Source organism: Corvus brachyrhynchos, unplaced genomic scaffold (assembly GCF_000691975.1).
Source record: "Corvus brachyrhynchos isolate BGI_N302 unplaced genomic scaffold, ASM69197v1 scaffold101, whole genome shotgun sequence".
NCBI classification, from domain to species: Eukaryota; Metazoa; Chordata; class Aves; order Passeriformes; family Corvidae; genus Corvus; species Corvus brachyrhynchos.
In genome coordinates, this window is record NW_008237239.1 from 9,624,443 (window position 1) to 9,634,181 (window position 9,739).

Genomic DNA, 9,739 nt, shown 5'->3' on the forward strand with positions numbered 1-9,739 from the left:
AAAAACATTAATGCATAGATGTATATAAAACATACACCTGTATGTGTAAAAATAGGTTTGTTTGCAGACAGGTCAGCTTGCAGTAACTTCATGGGTGGAGGAGCTGAGAGCATGTACATATTGAAGAGGAAGTACAGAACTGAGGTAGCAGAAGAGGTGATACAAATATTCATATCAAAATGGAAATGCAGCGAGAAAAGGCTTTTTTCCTCCTGTGTTTAAGTTACAGAATGAAACACCTACAAGAAGCCAAAAGGGAAACATAAGCTCACCTTCAGTTTGATCCCATGGACTGCCATCTCTTTCAGATGTCCAAATGCATGTTCCATGGTCATGGACTGCTTATGAAGTGAACAATTGAAGTGTTTCTGATTATGGGACAAATGAGCTGCTTCTTGAGTCAGGAAAGCAGAAGTTTGACAAGGACTGCCAAGTAGGCACACTGGCCCTGTGAATTCACTACTCCTGAGAGGTGTCATGCGATGGCCTCAGCCTGACTGGGGCCAAGGCCCACGTGCTTTCCTCACTGGGCAGTACCGATGGACATACAGGGGTACTGATGGCTCTGCTGTGCCCCAGTACACCTAATCAAAGTCCATCCACCTGCCCATGTGGAATGCAAATAGAATACCCAGACCTGCCAAGAGCAAATGGGAAGACAATTTCAGGATAAGAAAGACCATATTCAAAGGGCTTGTCGATATGAAAACACCCTAAAAACCTGAGATAAATGAAAGAAGACAGTGCACAAAAGGGAAAGCCTAATAAGCATGTGTGAGGATTATCTAAATCAGAAGTCAGTTTGCTATAGATTAATTCTCTTTCAAATTACAACAGACTGTTGTCGGCTTGCCTCTCCCAGGAACTTTACCAGCTGTCTCAAATTTCTCAGGTAGGATCAATTCTAGAGCTGTACATGCCAAGGATAGGAGTAAATGCAGACAAGCATTGATAAGACACTGCACTAATGTGAAGGAGATTGCTAAAAGTAGAACTGGTTTTTTTTTGCCTTGCCTGGAATTCAGCAGACCAAGAGGTCAAGTAGTGATGGCCTCCAAGGACTTTTTAATTTACTGCAGGTTCTAGGAAGTAAAATGCCTTGTGACAGTGCTATCATGCTACCAAAGATCTAATGCTGTATCAGATTACTGGTGTGATTTAATTACCAACGGATGGCCTGTGGTGAAAAGGGCACCCTTACTTGCTAGACCTGTAAATCCAGGTCTTATTTAAAAACATTTTCTTTAACAGAAACAGCAATTTATTGAATATGTCATTTCCTTCTGTTTAGAATGTACTTTGAATCTCAGATGATGGCTGGAAAGAGGGATGGGGGAAAAAAAGAGGTGGAAAAGTGGTATAGTTACCATTCTGTTCTGGCTTTAAATTAAAACTAATTGTAACCATTGATTCCTGATGGGAAACGATATTTGTGGTTAGAGTTTGACTGGAAGTAAAACTAGACATAAACCTATATCCTTGTTATGTAAATGAGTCCAGGTTCAAACAATACTCTGCAGAAGGATTTTTTATGTGGACAGTAGCACGATGACAACAAGAAGCTGGGATAAAACAGGTAGAAGCTGGGATGTCAATACACAGAAAGTCTGTTTGTTTGTGTATAAAGAGGAAGTCATGAAGTAAGTTGATTGAAAACTGCAAATCTCATCAAGGTCAGCCTAAACTATAACAAAGTATTTAATATATATCTAGACAAAACCAAAAATAAGTATCTGTAGTAATTTGAAATATTTTCATAGGAATCACACGATTTGTGTAAACTACAATGACTGCATTGACCAGCTATGACTTAACCTCTTAGAGGTGTAAAAGTCTAACAAAGACTCTCTGTGTCTTCAGAGAACTGTTCCGTTTACCTCACACGCTACTTTTTTTTTTTCAAATATACTGCCAAATCCCAAACCAAAATTGGTGTTTTGGGTTGGAAATGTGGATTTATGAATTGTTTCCTTTTGGTCAGCTACACTGTCATATAAAAGATCTAGAAAGGGTCTGATTGCCTGCTTGATCAAAAGAAGATGCTTTATCTGCTGCAGCTTCTGCCTGAGAGTGATGGTGGTGTCATTGGAACGCTGTGTTTGGAAAGAGGGCTCTGAACCTACGTACAATGAGCACTCAGGGCATGCACAACAGTTGCACTGTTCCCCATAATGACACTGAATATATTCAATTTAGCACAAAAGATACGTGTTCGCTGTGTTTCCTCTGAGATAATAAAAGATTTAATTAACTGCAATAGTTTATCCTTTGTATGTTTAGACATTATAGCAATTTTTAATGCACTTGATTGTATATAAAATGCAGCTTTGATTTCTTTTAAACAAAAGACAAGGAATCAGATGACATGATTTCTGATGTAGATTCATACAGAGCAATCTTAAAATACATCTTTAAGGCCTATGTTCTTACAGATACCATATTGTCAAATAACAAAGTTACTTCAGTTGCAGTTCCATGATGCATTTTCCTTAGCTGCTGGGCTGATTTAATCAGTTCTGACCACAACCTGCTTCTTGGGTGCTCTCCACACACCCTTAGTGCAGGCAAAATCTTTGTTCAGCTGTGCTGCAAATTTCATAACAGAAATAATCCAGATTAAGAATAACCTCTAATTAAAAACAATTGAATAATATTGATGGGTGGGGGCTGGCATGGTGTGTCTGTGATACAGAAATAAAATGAGCAGGGAGGGGGCAGGACAAAAATAACTCCTTCTGTTGCAACTTCAGTGTTGCTGTAAAAGCATGTAGCAGAACTGGTCAATGAGAACTGCAACACCAGACTTGTAGAGCCTTGTTGGAAGTGGGCATAAGCCTAATTTGACAAGCTATTTTTTTAGCATGTTGGTATGGCATAGTCAGTCTATGACTGTAGTGATACTGGCAGTCCTATTGCAAAGTTAAATGAAGCATATAGCTAAAAATAATACTGCATATTATATTAGCATAAGCTTTTTTTATTTTTTTTGTTTTATAGTGTTTTAAACTGTTACTGCTCCAAATTGTCTTTTGTCATTCATTTAGGGGGGAAAAAAAACCACCTTTAGAAATGCTGTAACCTGCTATTTATTGTGTTGTCATTCTTTTATTATGTTGTATAGATGGATTAAAAAATCTGTTGTTCAGAAATATCTACTATTACACAGAAAAGAACCCAAAGAATATGTTTTAGACTACTGAATTTATACTGTCTGGGTATTCTTAATAATGTAAGAAAATTTGTGTGTGAAAGCAGTTCCCTACTTTGCTTAAAACAGCGCTTTTCCTTCTAAAAAAAATCAGTCTAAGAATAAAATAGTTTTACTTTATTCTAGCAATTATATTTACAGTGGGAATTCCTGCTACATACTGTAGAAATTTAGATGTTGACAAATTTAAAATAATTCAGTTAATACCTAATGCCTACTGGCATTTTCGATCAACAATCCCACAGGACTTTCCATAAAGTAGGCTACAGGAATTAATTAATATACAATCAATACATTGCCTACTCTAGGGATCGATAAAGGCATCTGCTCTGTGCCAGGAATGTGCTTGACTGTCTGTTGTTTTGTTTCTTTAAAGGGGAGTGAAAACCGTTTTACCTAGAAAAAAACTCAATGATAAATGCTTAAGTAGATTAACTGTACATATATTTATTAAGAGCTTGGAATTTTAGTAATATAGATTATTTCTTCATAAGGATAAGCTTTTTAGGAAAGTTCATGTATTACAAATTACCTCAAAATTACCAACTTCAATAAGCTAATACTAAAAATACATTTTAAAAAATGTGGACCTAAAAAATTGATGAACCTTACAATTAGAGGTTTCCTGAAAGGAAATATTTATTTCCTAGAGATTTCTTCTAATCATTACTGCTTTTTCTAGGGTGCTGCCAGAACCCTCTAACAATTCAGTACAAGATTTCTGTATTTCAGGTATAGAGGTTTTGAATGAGGACAAAAAAAGTAAGACAAAGTGTTATGTTTTGATTAATTTTTATCTATGTCATGAAGACTTTGATAAGGCATGCCACTACACTGTACTAATTCTTGCTTATGAGACCAGATTGCGAGCTTCATTAAAGCCTGTGAACTGAAGCAGATTTACTTTAAGGCCTGACACAATTATTAGTTCAGTTCAAATTCCTACATAACACAACATTTCATTCATTCCGCCCAACAAATCAGTGGGTTGGAGTATATATTATAAGGAGACATCAGTTTTAGGGCAGACTTGAAGTGCTTTTCGTCATATCCCATTTTAAGTAGTTCCTGTTTCTGCCACTTCTTCCAAATGTCAAGCTATTCCTGCATTTCTGAATATGGCAGTCTGCAGTGGCATGCAGAATCAAAATGGAGAACTGATGTGGCTTTTTTCTTTTTCTGTGTTAATTTTGAGTTCAGCAGACAGTTCACCATTCAGCTACACAAAGAGCTGCATGGCAGAAGTGAGAGAACAGCATGGGAGTAGGTGTAAGTAGTGGAGGATGAGTGAGGAAAGGGCTTCACACAGCAGCTCTGCTATCTGTAGTTGCTCATCTGCCCATTTTTCTGCTCTATGCCATAGCTGGCAGAAGGCAGGGCAGAGTGAACTCACTAGCTGAGGTTCACAGTCAGGCATTTTAGTGTGAACTGACTTCTCAGGCAATTAAAGCAAATGTGCTCGACTGTGAACTGGAAGAGTTCTGTTGTGGAAATGTCCTCAGACAGAGGGGATGGCAGGACAGCTGGGGGTAGCAATGCATTAAACCATTGCAGCTGTTGCCTCCTTTGCGCTTCAGTCAGAGCTCTCAATGAAATGCACCACATGTTGAAAAATGTTCTACCCTGCTAGGTGACCTGTTCCAATACTATACTTCCTCAGGAGTTAAAAATTAACATCTTCTTTCTGAATTGAATTCTGCTTCTGATTGAAATCTCCTCATCTTGACCTTCTTGTATCAGTATGTACTAGCTTCAGTACTGGAATCCACTACTTAGAACCTAAGAGGATTTTTTAAAGAGTGTGGGCTAGAACATGGGTATTTCCTATCTCACTGAGCTACCTTATGCAGGAAGCAGGAAGGTGGAAGTGTTAATTCAGGGGAAGAAATTTTGGGAAATGGGAGTACAGCATGAAGAAAATGCCAGCAAGTCTGTTTATGGAAAAGTCTGTAATAGGAATTAAGACTAACATTTCTATTATATAAAAGGTTTGTGTTTTTTAACAGATGACCACCACAAGCATAAAAGAACAGAACAAAGAAGTCTTTTACTTCAAGTAGTGTGAACAGAAGTTCAGAGTGGATTATAACTCTATTTTGCCTCTAATTCAAAGAAGGAAACAGCCTGGATAATTAAGTAAAATAACCATGTTGAAAGCTGGGTACATTTTAAAAATCATTACACAAAAATAAGTTATCTGAAAATGATAAAAGGCTTTCCAAACCAGAAATAAATTAATGCTAGCAAGTGTACTCTGATCATGCATTTTAACATATAACCTCAATTAATCTTGAGTAAAATTCTCGAACCTCGTAACTCCAGCAATTAATAGAGGAAGTAGACTTGAAAGCACAAATGTGTAGAAAGGAAACCTAATTTTATTGGTTGATTGAATCTGAACTGTGTTGTCTTTGTAGACTTTGAAACAACGCGAACATAAATGTGAACTGTTGTTTAGCATTTGCTTACAAGTGACCACCTTTGAATCTTTTCTTCTGAGCACTGTATTTCTGGAGTTTTCTTAGTCCTCTAATGTATACAGGATTGGAACATGTAAAGCTTTCTATTCTGGATTTTTGAAGACCTGTTTACTCTAGAGAAGTTATGCTATTAAGACCTATGTACTGTAACATTTTCTAGTACATTTTGAATTTTTAAAAATATACCAGAATAGAAAACATTGTGTCTCTCAAAGCAAAGACTTATATGTCAAATTAATCAGTATCTCTGAATGTTTAATAATAGTAGTTGTATCTAATCTCAGTCAAGAGCCAAAAATGAGTCACATATACAATTTATCTGACTGTATTAAAACATGATCTTTTACAAGGATATGTGTTTAAATAAGATAAATGTTTCAGTGGTTACAAACAGCTGTTTTGCTCTAGTGTAAGTCCAAGCCATTGATGAAAGGAATTGGACTGCCTCTAACCTATCTCAGAGGAAAAAAGAATCAAGATTAGTTTTTAGTTCAGATCATTGATCTAGTTCTTTATACAACAAGAGAAATGTTTGTGCCAACCCAGGGGAGAAGGTAGGCACCAACAGCAAGAGAAGGTGACACCATCTGCTTCAGCAGCAGGGTGGATTTATGTGAGATTAAAGTGACCATGTAAATAGAGCCTTAGAAATGAAACCTGTTGGCTGGAAGAGTCTGTTTCCTCAAACAGATTAATGATTTGTTTATACCAAGTTAAGCCACAAGGGAACTCTTAACAGGCTGTGTCTGCTTTCTGGGTAAGAGATGGCTCCACCTACCCATGCAATAGAAGCATTAGCATTCATAAGAATCTGAATAGGAAATGATAGGAAATAATCTATTAGGATAAAGTTAAAATTAACACATTGATTAGGTGAGACTTCACAGAAATTTGCAAAGAGGAAGGAAACAGTATCTCTCTCTGTAGGGAACATGAGGGAAAGTTTAGATCTAAAGGTTGGATGGGTCCCCAGATCTTCATTCTCATCCACAATGACAGGCCTAAGAAAGTAGAATCTGTATAAAAACAGACTCCTAGACAGATATCTGAGCAAGTAGATAGCTGAGTAACATGAAAAGAAAGCAACCTCTAAATTTTTCTAGACTTTATTTTAGGAATGCAGGTAATTTTATTTTAAATCAGTGCCATGTTATATATTGTGTAAATACACTTTTTAAACGTAGCTACAAACCTGGGCAATGGCAAACGCTAGGGCATTACATTCTACTGGTGCTATAATACTTTAAGACTGTGGTAGCTGCTCAGGATCATAGAATATTTCTTAGGCATATCCCAAGAAAAAGAGCATTAGTCTAGGAAGCCATGCTAGGCAGACTGGAAGTTGGTAAAGCTGCTGTGAGAAAGAGAAGTCTTGTGATTATTAACATTCAAAGTCTTGTGATTATAACATAAGTCAGAGGCTCCCTGCATATAACATGATGGTGGGGAAAGTGGGTGAACCCTGAGGATTTCCCATGGAGTCTCTTACGATGGCATTTGAGTTAAATCAGTATGTGGGTGCAGCTGCTTCAAATAACTGAAAGAAGCAAGTCCAACACCGCTGCAGTAAGTTAATGTTTAGCTTTCATTTAATGTTAAAATCTGTATTACTTGCTCAAGTAACAGAGACTTGCCTTCAAAAGAAATTAGATAAAATTATGTTTTAAAGGTGCACATTACACTGACTGTCTTGAAGAATTCAGATTATTCTCTGTAGTTTTTCAGTATTTTCATTTGTCTCATATTTTCATTTCTTATATGTCCAGAATTCCTGGATGCTTCAGTCTTTGCAACCATTTTTTGGTTTTTCTGAGTTATGCTTAATGTGTAATAAGCTCCAAACTGTGATGGAGCTGCAGGTGAATGTAAGAAGGTGTTATAAAACCACATTTACCTTTTGACACTGTGAGTGACAAACACTGCACTGTACAACTAGCAGTTGATTTCTATCTTATACAAAAACCCTGCATCCCTAGAGTAACAACATTTAGTATTTTTATAGCTGGATAGGAAACTTAAGAATTAATAGGTAGCAATAAATCAGCATAACTTCTACTGCTTGGACATTAAGATATACCAAAGTTTTGGCATGGGCCTACAAAAACAGATAATGTGTGAACTGCAGAATGGAAACGTGTGAATGGAAAGGCTGTACAGTCAATAATACATCAATATGACTTATGTTCTACCTGTGGGGTTTTTCTGCATCTGCCCCCCAGTTTTTAGAATATTCCTTTGGGTCTGCAGTGGTATCCACAGCCTGTGAATACAAAGTCGGTGCATGTTACATGATTTCTGTTACTGTTCTGGCTTATGTGGTCTAGATTTTCACAGGAGTTGCCTCTATTGAGGCTTAACCAGGGATTTAACAGGTAACTGAAAAAGGCTGAAACAGCCTTATTTTTTAGCATTTAGCATAGCCTGGGCACAAAGAGTACTGGAAGAAGAACTAAACATTTCAGTGCTGGAATAAAGCACCTGCTGATGATGAAGATCTCATGTACTAAGTGAAAATATATCCCCTAAAGAACACATGCCAGGAACTGTTTGGATCTAGATGTAATGGGAATGAAACATTTAGATCCTTGCCAGCCATATGGGACACCAACATTTCACAATTACTCCCAGCCTGTCATTCCAAGGGTTGGCATAGAGCACTGGATGAAGTAAGGGCTTGAGATTATTCAGCAAAATGTTTGCTCTGTGGCCTCCTCTTGTGTTGCTGTTCTGTTGCATGCCCATAACCCAGCTAAACTTGTGCAAACCACTGAGCTGTAGAAGGAGGTGATGCAGAAAGTGCAGCCATCTGGGCCTGCTGAATAGGAAGAGAAGAAAACCCTGTGAGAGTCACTGGCTGTTATTAAAGCCAGGATTGCTTTTACAGGAGTGCCAAATCTTACTAATTAATTTTCAGATTTATACTTCAGGGTGACTCTGGCAGTGATTATATTATTCAAAAAACAGTCACAGACTGTTCCTGAATCTTAAAGCACAGATCTCTAAATTCTGCAGTTTTAATCCTTTGTGAGCTCCTAACATTTGGTTTCCACATACACATCCTAAGAGTAAGCCCTGCCAAAAAGTGGAAGCTTATCCTTACAGTAGTATTTTGTGACCCATCTTCTCATCAAAGCAGCCTTCTTTGGTAAGTGCACCGAACACCCAAAGCTGTAACATGCTATGTTCATCTCGTTTTTATCCCAACACCGTGGCATAATCTTTGCGCCTAAAGTTTCATAGTCAAAAAGCATCAGGACTGGAGGCTCCCAGCTTCTGGCTTTGACTCTGCTAACACACTGCATTAAAAGAAGTCACAATCAAGTCATAAACACAAGAAGGCTGGACAAAAATCAAAATTTGCATAAGAAAGGGTGATTTTACTTGAACCGAACAGTGTTCTCACAAATTACAGTTGGACTGAGGCTTCCCACAGCGCATGAAGGGCTGAGAGATCCTCTGGTGAAGAAGAAATTGGTAACTTTTCCCCACTTTATGGCATTAATGTAGAATCATAGAATGGCTAGGGTTAGAGGGGGCCTTAAAGATCATCTTGTTCCAACCCTCTTGCCACGGGTAGGGACAACTCCCACTAGACCAGGTTGCTCAAAGCCTTGTCCAACCTGGCCTTGAACTAGAGCATCCGCAGCTTCTCTGGGTAACCTGTTCAGGTTGTTCTCGCCAACCTCACAGTAAAGACTTTGCTCATGTGTTCATACGGGTCCAGGCAAATGCTTCTTCCTTATTTTGGAGGAACTACTCATTTTTGGGGTCTTGTGGGGGGGGGGGGGGAGGGTTCGGTTGTTGGGGTTTTTTTTAAGACTGTAATGAGCCTGCAGCTGTTTTTAATACCCTAGCCAGTAAATGACAGGAGCCTGTTCGCAATCAACGACACGCGTTATTTATTAACTTACTTCTCCATAATCGTCCCCAGACAGCGCCCCGAGCACTTTCTGGCAGACACAAGGGGAACTCGGGGGTGGCTGTCGGTTCCACGGGCTCCGCGCGGGCCTGGAGCGGGAAAAGGGACTGGGACAGCCCCAGAGGCTCGTGG